A 13,334-nucleotide genomic window follows, 5' to 3' on the forward strand; every position below is an offset into this window, starting at 1 on the left:
AACGGGGTCTGAATGTATCATCCGGTTTCTTTTCCTTAACTTTCCCTTTTTAGTGTTTTTGGTTTTGTAAAAAAAAAACTTCTTGATTGAAATTAAATCATACGTTTTTTAAACAATTATTTGGTCTTAGCATTTTGTTATAATTTGCAAGTTGGGATTTTGATCAAGTATTTTTGAAGGTACCACTTCTAAACTGGGTTCCAAAATATAAAACTGGGATTAAATTTTCAAAAATTCTTTATAAAAAAAATCTAAAGAATCTCTTAATTCATATTATCCCTTAGCATCTCCTTGTACTAACACTCGTTCATTTTTTTTTTCTTTTTTTTTTTTGCAGACGGAATTCAAATTCAAGGGAATTTTCCATTTAATTTCCTCAGACTTCATTTCCCCAAAATCGCTAAGTAACTCTTTTCATTTCCTCCATTTGACCACCCCACCCCTCCCCCCCCTCTTCCCCCGTGCACCACCCCCATAAAAGTATGGACATAAAGTACGAACATAAATTAAAATGATCATTTATTTATGGAAAATCTTTGTTTTACAGTTTTATATCTCCGCTCAGGAAGCACATAACATTTTGAAAAGGAAAGATCACATTCCATAATATTATCTCATTTCCTCAGGTACGACTTCTTTTTTTCTTCTAATATTTATTTGATAATCTCAAACGTACATCTTGCATATTGATGACGAAGAAGAAAAAAAAAGAAAAAAAAGAAACAATCTTGTAGTCACTATTAAACCACGTCTTCGTTCGATTTCATTTTCATCTCCTTTCAACTTTTAACTCTTTCTATTTAAAAAACTATACTTTCATAAATCATCACTCAATCCCTAATTAAATCTTTATTTTTTTTTTTTTCTCTTTATTTTATTTTTCTTAACAAATACTCTGCTTTTTTTAAAAAAATAAACAAGTAGGCTAGATCATGGGAACTTTGTACTCGCTGCCAGGAATTCTGAAATCGATCTCAAGGAACCGCTCAGCCAATCAGAACTCGTGGCTTTTGCAGTCTTCAGAGCGTCTCAAAAGTCAGAATTCTAGCCTTAAAGTGTCTCGCAGCCATCAACAGGATATGTTGAAAAAAAAAAAAAAAAAAAAAAAAAAAAAATCATGTATAACAGCATCAAATACAGTAATGAAGAATATATCAGTCACAAGTTTTAGGAGATAATCATAAATAACACCAATTAAAAAATAAATAAATAAAGTATGACAACATCAAATACAGCAATGAAGAATATATCAATCAGAGAATAAAGAGATAACCATAAATAACATCAATTAAAAATCGATGAATGAAAAAGACAATCGCGCACATGCCCCGCCCATTTCACGCTTAACAAGTCGCTGATTGGTGGAATCCACATTTCAACTAACCAATAAGACGTGAGCAGGAAAGTTCATAATGTACAATAAAACAAAACCAAAGACCAATGTCACGAGAATAAGATAATCACAAGCTTAATAATAATAATAATGATAATAAAGGTAAAATTAAATACAATTGCAAAAAAAGGAATATAATAGCAAACAAACTGATAATGATGATAAATAGTAATAATAATGTTAACAATAATAATAATAGTAATGATAATACAAAAAAATATGCTGATCCGTCCTTACTGCTCCATGATATCATTTCTCTTAAAGTTTACACAAATGCCAAGAAAAATATACCCATTTGGTATCACTGTATATGGATCAAACTTGCACGTAAAAGATTATTAACCAAAGTACAGAAGGTCTAACGTGATTTCAAGGGCGCCAAAAAAGCACATCATTATTGGCTAGGACATAAAAAAAATACCATTTTATATCCTAAGCACAAGTCACAGCCAAGAAACGAACGCCCAACCATGACAGAAAATAAAAACAACAAATGAGAAAATACTATGTATATATATATAAATCTTGTTTTTTTTTTTTATAATATATATATCCATCTATATATATATTCTTTTTTTAATATCCTGTTAGCTTGGCATATATCTTTCCTCTTCACGAAAAAAAAAATATATATATATAAAGGTGGTTCAAGTCCACAGTAAAACCCGCACTGGGAAGTAACGGCATCACAGTTACTATCGACGCGAATACCATTACTCGCAAGTGGCAAGTTCTTTAAGAATTTGGCCCATGACTAGCTTCTAGATATGTCCGCAAGAGATCCAACAATACAAAGTGAGCACGCAATTCTCCTCGTCCTAAAAAACAAAAAAAAAAAAAAAAAAAAAAAAAAAAAAAAAAAAAAAAAAAAAAAAAAAAAAAAAAAAACGAAATGATATACAGATAAAAAAAAAATGTAATACACAATTCCGCCTCTTCCTTAAATGAATTGTAGGGAAAAAGATTCTCTCTTCGTACTTTAACGCGTAACTAAGAAATATACTATTTTGACAGTTTCGATTTTCTTAAAGTTTAATCTTTTTCGAGACAAAAGAAATTGACAAAAAATAGTGACTCCTAAAACACTGACAAATGACAGACTGGCAAGTTGAGGAACCAAAATTATATGTATATGTATATATATATGTAACTAAATTAAATAACGAATAAAGTAAACACAAGAAAAAAAAAATTGACGAAAGACATTTGTAGAGTGGAAATAACGAAAGCAAGATCGGACTTCACGGGCGGACTGGTATCTGGAAACTAGCGGTGTCTGGCAACTTGCACACACATCTCGTGTACGTTAATTCACAAAAAAAAAAAGAAAAAATACAAAAAAAAAATGAAACAAATACTAATGTAAACCTCCTTCTGACACTTCGTACATACAATATCTCCGTAAAAATAAGACACAAAAGAGAAGAGTAAGAAGATGAGAAGAATAAAATAATAATAATAATAAACCGCACACTTTCATCATCATCATCATCCATAAACAATAAAAAGAGATCGACTTTGTAAATCCTTAAGACTATTATAATAAACTTTGTCCGCCGCTGAGGGCAATGTCACAAGAAATAGACACATGGGCCGGGTTGAAGCCAAAAAAATGTTCACGGGTGTCACTTCTGCAGGAGGGGGTGGGTTGGTGGGGGTGGGTGGGGGGAAGGGGGTTCACGTGAGTGTTCAACGCCCACCCTCTCTCCTCTCTTCTCTCCTCTTCCTCTCCACCATCACCTGCACAGCCACGAGCACTCAATTTCCTTTCTTTCTCTCTCTCTCTCTCTCTCTTTCTTTCTCGCTTCTTCTCGACCTTCTGCAGAATCACTTCTTGCACTCGCTCTCTCGAGGGATAGCCGAAGGTGGAGTGGGGGTGGGGGAGCCCTTCCCGGAGATGCTGCTGCCGCCCGCGGGGTCGAGGGGGACCTCCGCCCCCTCGCTCTTGACACCGCGCCTTCGAGGGTGCCCCGCCCGCCCATGCCTTCCTTAACTTACAGTTTAAGATCACAGATCGAGTGCGTGGGCGTGATGCCACTTGCTTAGGTACGCCCTCTAGTCGGGGTGGGCCGAGACCTCGGCCTCGACCCCGCCGCCCTCCACGGATCTGCTGGCGCTCACCTCGCCCTTGGTCTTGTGGTCGTCCTCGAGCGTGGGCGAGGCGGGCGGCGTGGTGAAGGACGAGGGCTGCGTCGGGAGCGCGGCCTCGCCCCCGTCGCACGCCGCGCCGCCGTCGACCAGGGCCTGGGGCTGTCGGCGGCGGCGGGGCGGACGCTGGTGTCGGGCGCCGTCGCCTCGGAGGCGCCTCTCGAGGGCGACAAACAGGTGGTCGCCGCCGCCCGCGCGCGCTCGTCGTCTTCCATCTCGCTGTCGCTGCTGGAGTCGCTGTGCTGTGGCTGGGGTCGCTGCTCGGTCGCCCCACGACGCGAGGGCAGGACGCCTGGCGACGAGCAGCGCCGCAGCTTGAAGTTCTCCTCCCGCAGGCGGCGGTTCTCCGTCTCGAGGCTGCTGATCTCCGACTGGAAGATGGAGATCTTCTCCGCCGTCTCCTCGTCCACCAGCACCTCGCCGGGGCCCACGTCCTCCTCGTCGTCGTCCTCGTCCTCCACGGCGTCCTGCTCCCGCGCCGTGGCGTGCCCCGTCGCAGGGGCGGGGTTGCCGCTCCAGAGGGCCCCCTCCCTCGAGGGCGAGGTACTCCTGCACCAGCTGCGCCTTCGTCATGGTGTCGAGGCGCTCGGCGTGCACGTCTTCGTAGGCCGTCCAGAACTCGCGCGTGAGGAACTCTTCCTCGTCCTCGGGAGACGAGTAGAATTCGTCGTAGGCCTGGTCCTCGGAGTCGACGCTCAAGGACGAGTCGCGGTGGCGGCGCGGGCGGGCCGCCACGATGTCCGTGTCCTGCAGCTGGTCGTGCTCCGCCATCAGGAACTGCGTGGTGTTGAGGGCGCCCCGGGCTTGGGCCGGCCCCCTTGGGCGCGGGGCCCCTGCCCGGTTCTTTTCCCCTCGGGCCCCCCTTCTTGCTCTTCTTGCTGGGCGGCGAGTCGCTCTCGCTCTCGGCCGTGCCCGAGGGGCGCCGCAGGCCCCGGTGCGGCCCGCACAGGCTGGGCAGCGCCACGTTGTCAACACTAGTCAATGTGACCGAGTCTAACATGTTTACTCTGGGCGATGGTAACAACACTTCTGCGCTAGCCATCTAGGTCAAACAACACTCGCCGCTATGTGCAAAGGTAGTAGGGTGATAATTGCTCACTCAAAGTTCGTCGCTGCCAACCGCGTGGATGAAGATTTCTAGTACGTCTGAACGCGGTCATAGCAGCCGAATGACTGTTTTCCAAGATGGTTTCGCTCCCGCAACCACCAGCGGGCGCGATCCGCACTCCTCCGCCCCCGAAACTAGTGTCCGGACAAACTACCTTTCTAATTGTATTGTGGCGCGTACAACGTTTCTATTTTTTATTTTTTCATTTATTACAGTGTTTATTATTATGGATAATGTACTAATCTGGCTTTAAATCCCCCTATTTACGAAATGTCACAAAACTGCGGAGGAATACCATGACGTCACACACCTTCCACCCTCAGTGCTGTATCGAGTGAAGGAGAAGCCCGACGCCATTTTGGTGCTGTGGCAAAATGAGTGCAATTTTAAGGCGATAATCGCGTCTGAGTGTTGAATAAAATAGTACAGGCCTTCAACTACATGTGGAGTGCAACGGGAAGTACCACAGCAGCTGACTTCGCAAGAGGGAAGTGCCATTCCCGCCGAGAAGCAGCGATCAGCTGTTGAGAGAGACTCGCGTCGCCGTGGTTGTTACTCCCGACTCCCTGGGCTGGTCGTCAAGTTGTTTCATTTACCCCATTCCTCATCTTAACTGATTAAACACATACATAACCCATATGTGCACAACCCGCTTTTAGTCCGTAGGTGGATTTTTCGGTTTTATTATTTATGTGCGTGTGTTATATGTGGCTGTGGTTCCTTTGTCCGCGAAAATTAAAACCGACCAAGACGGCGCTTGCGCATTCCCCACGCACAAGGACGGAGGTTCGCGGAGGCCAAATTTCGCGGCCGGGAGATGTGTTCAGACGGGATTTGCAGGTGATGCCATCCCTTAGCGTTGAAATAAAGTATTATTTCTTTAATGCACGGAAACCGAAAGACGACGATAGAAGTTACGAGGTATTTTGATATATTGAACGTGTAGACGATGTAGGCCCATCTGCCTCCTCCTCCTTCCCCATGTACCTTCGCTAAAGTGTTCTAGTGTTTTCGATGTTATTACTGTAAAAGGAGGTGTCCGTACCTAAGATTTAGTAACAGATGAAAGAGCTGTGACTTACATTAATGCAATAACAATCGCACAAGAGAACGCAGTCCCATAAAACTTGTGGAAACATAACACGAAAATCTTGCTACGTGTTCTGTATTAACTTTCCGTCCGTGAGAGTGAATATTTTTTTTCTTATAGGTACTCTTGCCATAAGTCTTCGTGTATAATCCAAGTGTTCTTATTTAATACTAATAATATTATAAAAAGTGTTTTATTTAGCCATTGGGAGAACCGGATTGATCCAGAATCGAGGTCTGGCTCCCCCTCCCTCACCCCCCCTCCCAGAGTGGTACCTCGCCTGGGGCCACTTTTATCTCTGGCTCTGCTCCCCTCCTGCTTCGTCGTCGTCCGCTCGTTCTCGTTATCTCGTTCTTGTTCTCGTACACTCTTTCTCGCTCTCGTTCACTCGTTCTCGTTCACTCGCTAGCTAGCTCCCATTTTTTTTAAAGGTTTCATCTGTCTAACTCTCTTGGTAGAAGCTCTCGTGGTTGTTGGTATTATTATTGGTTCGTGTTAGTATTGACTTGTGATTGTGGTATTCATAATAATTATCTTGCGCATTCGCTCTCTTGTGTGTGCACTCATTCACCCCGCTCGGTCGTGGATTCGCTTTTCATGTACTCGCTCGGTCACGTACGCTCGCTTGCGCAGCTCACACAGACACAGTTATACACTAATTCACATGTACATACATACTCACTTATACATACACTCACAAAAACTCATACACGCATATACATGCACATACAAGCATACACATGCACATACACGCATATACATGCACATACACGCATATACATGCACATACACACACACACACAAGCACATGCAAACACACACAAGCACATGCAAACACACGAACACACACAGACCCCCCCCCACTCTCTCTCTCTCTCTCTCTCTCTCTCTCTCCTCTCTCTCTCTCTCCTCTCTCCCTTCCTCTCTCGTCTCTCTCTCTATGCTCTCCTCTCTCTCTCTCTGCTCTCTCCTCTCTCTCTCTCTCTCTGCTCTCCTCTCTCTCTCTCCCTCTCTCTCTCTCTCTCTCTCTCCTCCCTCCCTCCCTCCCTCCCTCCCTCTCCCTCTTTCTCTTCCTTATCCACCCACCCACATTATTTGCTCCGTCCACAGGCAGCAACACCTTTGAAGTTATTAAAACATATACACCGTTTTTTTGTTCTTTTTTTTTCCCCTTTTCTTTTTGTGCCTTCGTGACGGAACGCAATAAGGGAATGAGGCCCCATCGAAATAAGGGGGAGGAAGGCCATTACCCCCACCCTACACCCCAAACCCCACACTCCACACCTTCTCTCTACACCCGCATTTTTTTTTTTTTTTTATAATAATAATAATAATAATTGATTTTAGTCACGGGATTGGGGTGTTTCGGTAGGGACCTTAATAATATGTTTATTTTGTTTTGTTATTGTCTGGTTATTTTAGTTTTGCGTTTTTTTTATTATTATTATTATTATTATTATTATTATTAGATTTTTTTTAAGACGAGTTTTTGTTGTATTTTTTATTTATTAATTTGTTTTATTTGTGACGTTGCGTTCATAATAGCGTGTTACTTTATGCGATAGGGAAGGAGAGATTACGGATGACATAGTACGAAAAAGAAAGAAAGAATGAAAAAAGGTTCCGCTGCAGTGACTATCCCGTTCCCCCCTTCTGCCGCCCCTTCCCCCCCTCCCCCCACTTCCCCCCTCCCCCCACTTCCCCCCCAGTGAATCCCCGCTCGCTTACCTCTCCCTCCCCCCACCGCGCCCCTCCCCTTCCTCTCCCTCCATGGGCCAGGTTTACGGCTCTCTCTCTCTCTCTCTCCTCTCTCTCTCTCTCTCTCTCTCTCTCTCTCTCTCTCTCACACTCACTCACTCCTCTCTCTCTCTCTCTCTCTCTCTCTCCTCTCTCTCTCTCTCTCTCTCTCTCTCTCTTCTCTCTCTCCCCCACCCGTCCTCCCCTCTCTCTCTCCCTCTCCCTACCACCCTCTCTCTCTCTCTCTCCCCTCCCCCTTTCTCTCTCTCCTCTCTCTCTCTCTCTCTCTCCCTCTCCCTCCCTCCCCTCCCTCCCTCTCTCTCTCTCCCTCTCCCTCCCTCCCCTCCCTCTCTCTCTTCTCCCTCTCCATCCTCTCTCTCTCCCTCTCCCCTCCCTCCCCCTCCTCCCTCCCTCTCTCCCTCTCCCTCCCTCTCCCTCCCTCTCTCCCCCTCCCTCTCCCTCCCTCTCTCCCCCTCCCTCCCATGACCCCCCATTGACTCGCCTTTCTCTTCATGGTATTGAATTCCTTTTTTTTTTCATTCTCTTTTATTTCCTTTCATCTTTCTTTCTCCTCCCCGTTCTCACCCTTCGTTCTCTTGTTTCCACTTCATCTTTTCCCTCTCTCTTTCTCTCTTTTCCCTTTGTGTCTTTACCCGATTTTCACTTCCCCTTCATCCTCCTATTCCTCCTCCTATTCCTCCTCCTCTTACCACTACTACTAGTCTTCCTCCTCCTTCTCCTTCAGCTTCTCCTCCTCCAACGTCTTCCTCGCTCCCTCTTCTTTTTTTTCTTCTTTTTTCTTCTTCTTCTTCTTCTTCTTCTTCTTCTTCTTCTTCTTCTTCTTCTTCTTCTTTTTCCTTTTCTTTCCCCTCCTCCCCCTCCCTCCTTCCCCCCCACGCCGCTTCCCCTCTCTCACCCAGGGGACCATTTCCTCAGGTGTGCGTCTCTCCCAATTTCTCCGTTTGCTTCTCTCCTCTCAATTTCCTTGTCCTTTGCTCGCCCCTTCTTTCATCAACTCTTCTTTTCTTCATCTCTTCTTCCTCTCTCTTCCGGGTCATCTAACCTTTCCTCTTCCTTCTCCTCCTTTACTCTTCTCCCCTCCTCCTCTTCCTCCTCCTCCTCCTCCTCCTCCTCCTCCTCCTCCTCCTCCTCCTCCTCCTCCTCCTCCTCCTCCGCTATCCTCCCCTTCCTCCCCTTCCTCCTCCTCATCTTCGCCTAATCCTGCCCCTCACCCTCCCCTCTCTCACCCTCTCGTCTCCCCTCCGTCACGACCAGTCGGGTGCAGTGGCGAGAGGGAAGTCATACCAGCTTCTCCCACCCTCCCTCCCTTCCTCCCTCCCTGCCTCCCTCCCTCCCTCCCTGCCTCCCTCCCTCCCTCCCTCCCTCCCTCCCTGCCTCCCTCCCTCCCTCCCTGCCTGCCTGCCACCGGCCTCCACCTCTCCTACCCTCCCTCACCTCTTCTACCCCTCCCTTCTCTTCTTCCTTCTCTTCCCCTTCCTCTTTTCTTCCCCTCTGCCCTCATTACCCCTTTCCCTTCCCTTTCTCCCCCTCCTCCTCCTCCCCCTCCCTGCCACGCTCCTCGCCTCGCCTCCCCTACTTCCTCTTCCTCCTTCCTATCCTCCCCTACCTCTTCTCGCCTTTCCATCCTCTCCTCTCTCCTCCTTCCTTTCCTCCCCTCTCCTCCCTTCCTCTCCTCCTTCCTCTTCCCTCTTCCTTCCTCTACCCTCCTTTCCCCCCTCCCCTCCTCCTCTCCCTTTCCCTTCCCTCCTCTCCCTTTCCCTTCCCTTCCCTTCCTTTCCTTTCCCTCCCCTTTCCCTTCCCTTCCCTTCCCTTCCCTTCCCTCCTTTCCCTTCCCTTCCTTCCCTTCCTTTCCCCTTCCTTTCCATCCTTCCTTCCCTTCCCTCCTTCCTTCTTTCCTCCCTCCCCTTCCCTCCTTTCCCTTCCCTTTCCTCCCTTCCCCTTCCCTTCCCTTCCTTTCCCTTCCCTTCCCTTCCCTTTTCCCCTTTCCTTCCTTCCCTCCCTTCCTTTCCCTTCCCTTCCCTTCCTTTCCCTTCCTTCCCCTTTCCCCTTTCCCCTTTCCCTTCCCTTCCCTTCCTTTCCCTTCCCTTCCCTTCCCTTCCCTTCCTCCCACACGCCTCGCCTCGCCTCGCCTCCGTTCGTGTCCCGCCCCGAGAAATATAACAAGTCCCCTCCCCTCCCCCCCTCCTTTTTATGTGACGTCATACCAACGTCACTCGCGCATAGTAGCAGCGCCGTAGTTGGGGACAACACTTAGGAGAGACCATCGTAGTCTTGGGGGCGTTTGCTGCGTTTGTCTGTGGCCGCTTATGATGGCGAGGTGGAGGAGGAAGGGGAAATTGGTGATGATAGTGATGAGGAGGATGGTGATGGTGATAATAATGGTGGTGGTGGTGGTGATGATGATTCGTCCACATTCCCCCTTTTTTACGGCCCTATCTACAAGGCGATGATCGCAAGGGGAGGGAAATGAAGATTTTATTTTTTATTTATTTATTTATTTTTTTCATATGGATTGCTTATAGGTCTTTTCTCCGTGTCTGTCTGTGTTGTCTGTTTTCTCCCCTCCCTCCTTCCCTTCTTTCAACTAATCGTTTCCCCTCCATTTTCCACCATCCCTCCCTCCTTCCGTTTCCTCTTCCATGCTTTCGTGTACCCCCCCCCCCTTCTTTTCATTCTCCTCTCAGCCTTTCCCTCCTCTTTCTCCCTCCTGCTCTTCACCCTTTCCTCACTCTTGGTATTATCCTTCCTCCCTTCTCTCCATCTCCCGCACCCTCCCTCACTCTTTGTCCCTGCAGCTAATAATCATCTTTTTCTTTCCCTTGTCCATTCGCCTCCCTCTTTTACCCTTCTTCACTCTCGTCCCTCCTCCCTCACTTATTTATTTATTTATTTACTTACTTACTTACTAACTTATTCATTCATTCATTCATTCTTTTTCTTCCCTCCCTCCCTCACCCTTTTCTCTCTCCTTTAAATCATCTTTCTGATTTCCTCTTCCATTCCCCTCTTTCCGTTACCCCTTTACTCCCCCCTTTCCCCTCCCTCCACCTTTCCGTCCCCCTCTCCCCTCCACTTTCCTCCCTCTCCCTCCCTCCACCTTTCCGTCTCCTCTCCCCTCCCTCCACCTTTCCGTCCCCTCTCCCCTCCCTCCACCTTTCCGTCCCCCTCTCCCCTCCCTCGCCCTTTCCATCCTCCTCCTTCCTTCCGAATAACACACATGCGTATACACAACGCCATTTCTCTTCATATAATTCCCTTCGCTCCTCTCCTCCTCCCCTCCTGCCTTCCTCTCCTCCTTCCCTCCCTTCCCTCCTTCCCTCCGAGCCGCAAGGGAAGGGGGAGAATAAAGAAAAGAAAGAGCGGGGAAAAGAAAGAAGAAAAAATAGAGAAAATATCTTTACTATCGCAAACACCACGCCCAAACATTCCACTAATTCAGGGTGCCAGAATGGAGTGCCTTAAGGTCGGCGTGGGGAGAGGTTAGGGGGAAAGGGTGGGGGGGAGGACACGTGCGAGGGGGGGGTATGGTATCTGGCATAGGGTCTCGCTCGCCCGTATTTTTTCTTCTTTATTCTTGTTGCTGTTGTTCTTTCTCTTTATCCTTCTCATCTCTTCTTGTTCTTCGTCTTCTTTATTTATTCTTCTACTTCTTTCTCTTCTTCCTTCTCGTTTTCTTCCCGTTGTTCTTCTTTTATGTGTTTGTTTATTCCTTTGTTTAATTCATTTCGTTGTTTGTTCCATGTTTCGTCCTCAAAGGTTATGTGGTGTTTTCTACTCGATGCTCTTTTGTTTATCAGTATTTATTACCTCGTCATTTACCCCGTTTATTGCTTACACTGATGCGAACGAACGGGGGGGGGGGGATATCCGTACGTCTGTGTGTGTGTGTGTGTATGTATGTATGTATGTATGTATGTATGTATGTATGGGGTAATATGTCTGTATGATAGTGTGTGTGTAAGCATATGCCTATTGCGACGCTCGCCGCCCCTGAGGCCCCGTGATCGTCTTATGAAATGAAAAAGGTAACAGCAGAGCCTCTTTCCCGGTGGCGCTGTTTGCGTTGTCGACACTTTGGCAGACTTTCAGGAGCGATCTGCCCTTTGGAGTCCGTCCCGCGGTGCCAGCTGGGACCCTCTTCCTCCTCATCCTCATCTTCGTTTTCTTCTCCACCTCATCCTCCTCATTTCTTCTCCTCTTTCTCTTCCTCCTCATTTTCTTCTCTTCTTCCTCTTCCTTACTTATCTTCTCCTCCTCTTCTTCTTCCACACTCACTATCTCACCTCATCCTCATGCTCCTCACCTTCCTGCTCACCTCCTCCTCCTCTTTATCGCCTTCATCCTCACGTTCTCCTCCTCCTCCTCCTCCTCCTCCTCCTCCTCCTCCTCCTCCTCTTCCTCCTCCTCATTTCCTCCTCCTCCTCATTTCCTCCCCCTCCTCATTTCCTCCTCCTCCTCCTCCTCTTCCACCACCTGTTCCTCCACCTCATTATCATCGTTATCATCATCATCTTCCTCACCGACTGCTCCCTTTCTTCCTCTTCCTTCCCATTCTCTTCCTCCTCCTCCTCCTCCTCCTCCTCCATCTCTTTCTCCATCTCTTCCTTCTTCTCCCTTTTCCCACTTTCCTGTTTTCGTGCCTCCCCATCTATATCTGTTCTTCCCTTCCTCCTCTCATTTTTCTCCTCGCTGATCTATGTATTACCGAGTGGCAGTCAGCGGCGGCTTCGTCTGCTTTTCCCGTTTTCTTTTATTCGGGGGGGGGGGGGGGGGCTCTCTGTCTCTTGTCGTTTGTTTGTTTTTATATCTTTCTTTGTGGGGTTGCTTCTCTCTCTCTCTCTCTCTCTCTCTCTCTCTCTCTCTCTCTCTCTCTCTCTCTCTCTCTCTCTCTCTCTCTCTCTCTCTCTCTCTCCCTCCCTCCCTCCCCTCCCTCCCTCCCTCCCTCCTCCCTCCCTCCCTCCCTCCCTCCCTCCCTCCCCTTCCTCCCTCCCCTTCCTCCCTCCCTGCCTCACGCACATTCAACTCACTCATTCTCCTCTTTTTCCTTACTTTCTTCTATCACGCTTTTCTTTACCGCATTTTTCCCCTCTTCCCACTATCACTTGCATTCCCACACTTTCTGCCTCACGTTTATGTCCTCTCTTTCTCGTAGATAATTTTTCCTGGGCTGTTTCCTTCCCACACCATCACTCTTGCCTCCCTCTCCCCCGCCTCTCATCCTCCTCCCCTCCCCCTCCTCCCCTCCCCCTCCTCTCCCTTCCTCCTCTTCTCTTTCCCTCCTTCTCCTCTCCTCTCCTCCTCACCTCCTCTCCTCCACTTCGTCACACCTTCGTTTTTCTCGTCCGCTTTCCCCCCCTTATTGTCGTTTAGTCGTGTCTTTCTTTTTATTTTCGTGTTCCTCTTGTTTTTATACGTTTTTCTCTATCTATATATATATATCTGTCTCTTTCTTCCACTCCCCTCTCCTTTCCTCTCCTCTCCCCTCCTCTCCTCTCCTCTCCCCTCCTCTCCTCATCCCTCATCATACATTTGTATGTCTGCTCTCCTTCTCTCCTCTCCTCATCCCTCATCATACATTTGTATGTCTGCTCACGTTCTCTCTCTCTCTCTCTCTCTCTCTCTCTCTCTCTCTCATTTTCTGTCAGTGCACTTCTCCTCCTCACCCCCTCTTCCTCCTCTTCCTATTCCCCTTGCCTCTTCCGCTTTTTCCTCATCCTTTTTCTTCTTCCTTTTCCTCTTCTCCTTCCCCCCCCCCCTCTCTTCCACCTTGTCCTCCTCCTCCCACTGCTCCTCCTCCTTCTCCTCCTCCTCCTCCTCTCCTCCTCCTCCTCCTTCTC

The 13,334-nt window shown here is 47.7% G+C and overlaps 1 pseudogene; it reads right to left on the reverse strand.

Annotated features, from left to right (window-relative positions):
* Positions 1–3,445: 3,445 nt before the first annotated feature.
* Positions 3,446–4,770, reverse strand: LOC119584342 (annotated as a pseudogene).
* Between the last annotated feature and the right edge of the window lie 8,564 nt (positions 4,771–13,334).

The sequence above is a fragment of the Penaeus monodon genome, chromosome 18, assembly GCF_015228065.2.
Source record: "Penaeus monodon isolate SGIC_2016 chromosome 18, NSTDA_Pmon_1, whole genome shotgun sequence".
Classification (NCBI taxonomy): Eukaryota; Metazoa; Arthropoda; class Malacostraca; order Decapoda; family Penaeidae; genus Penaeus; species Penaeus monodon.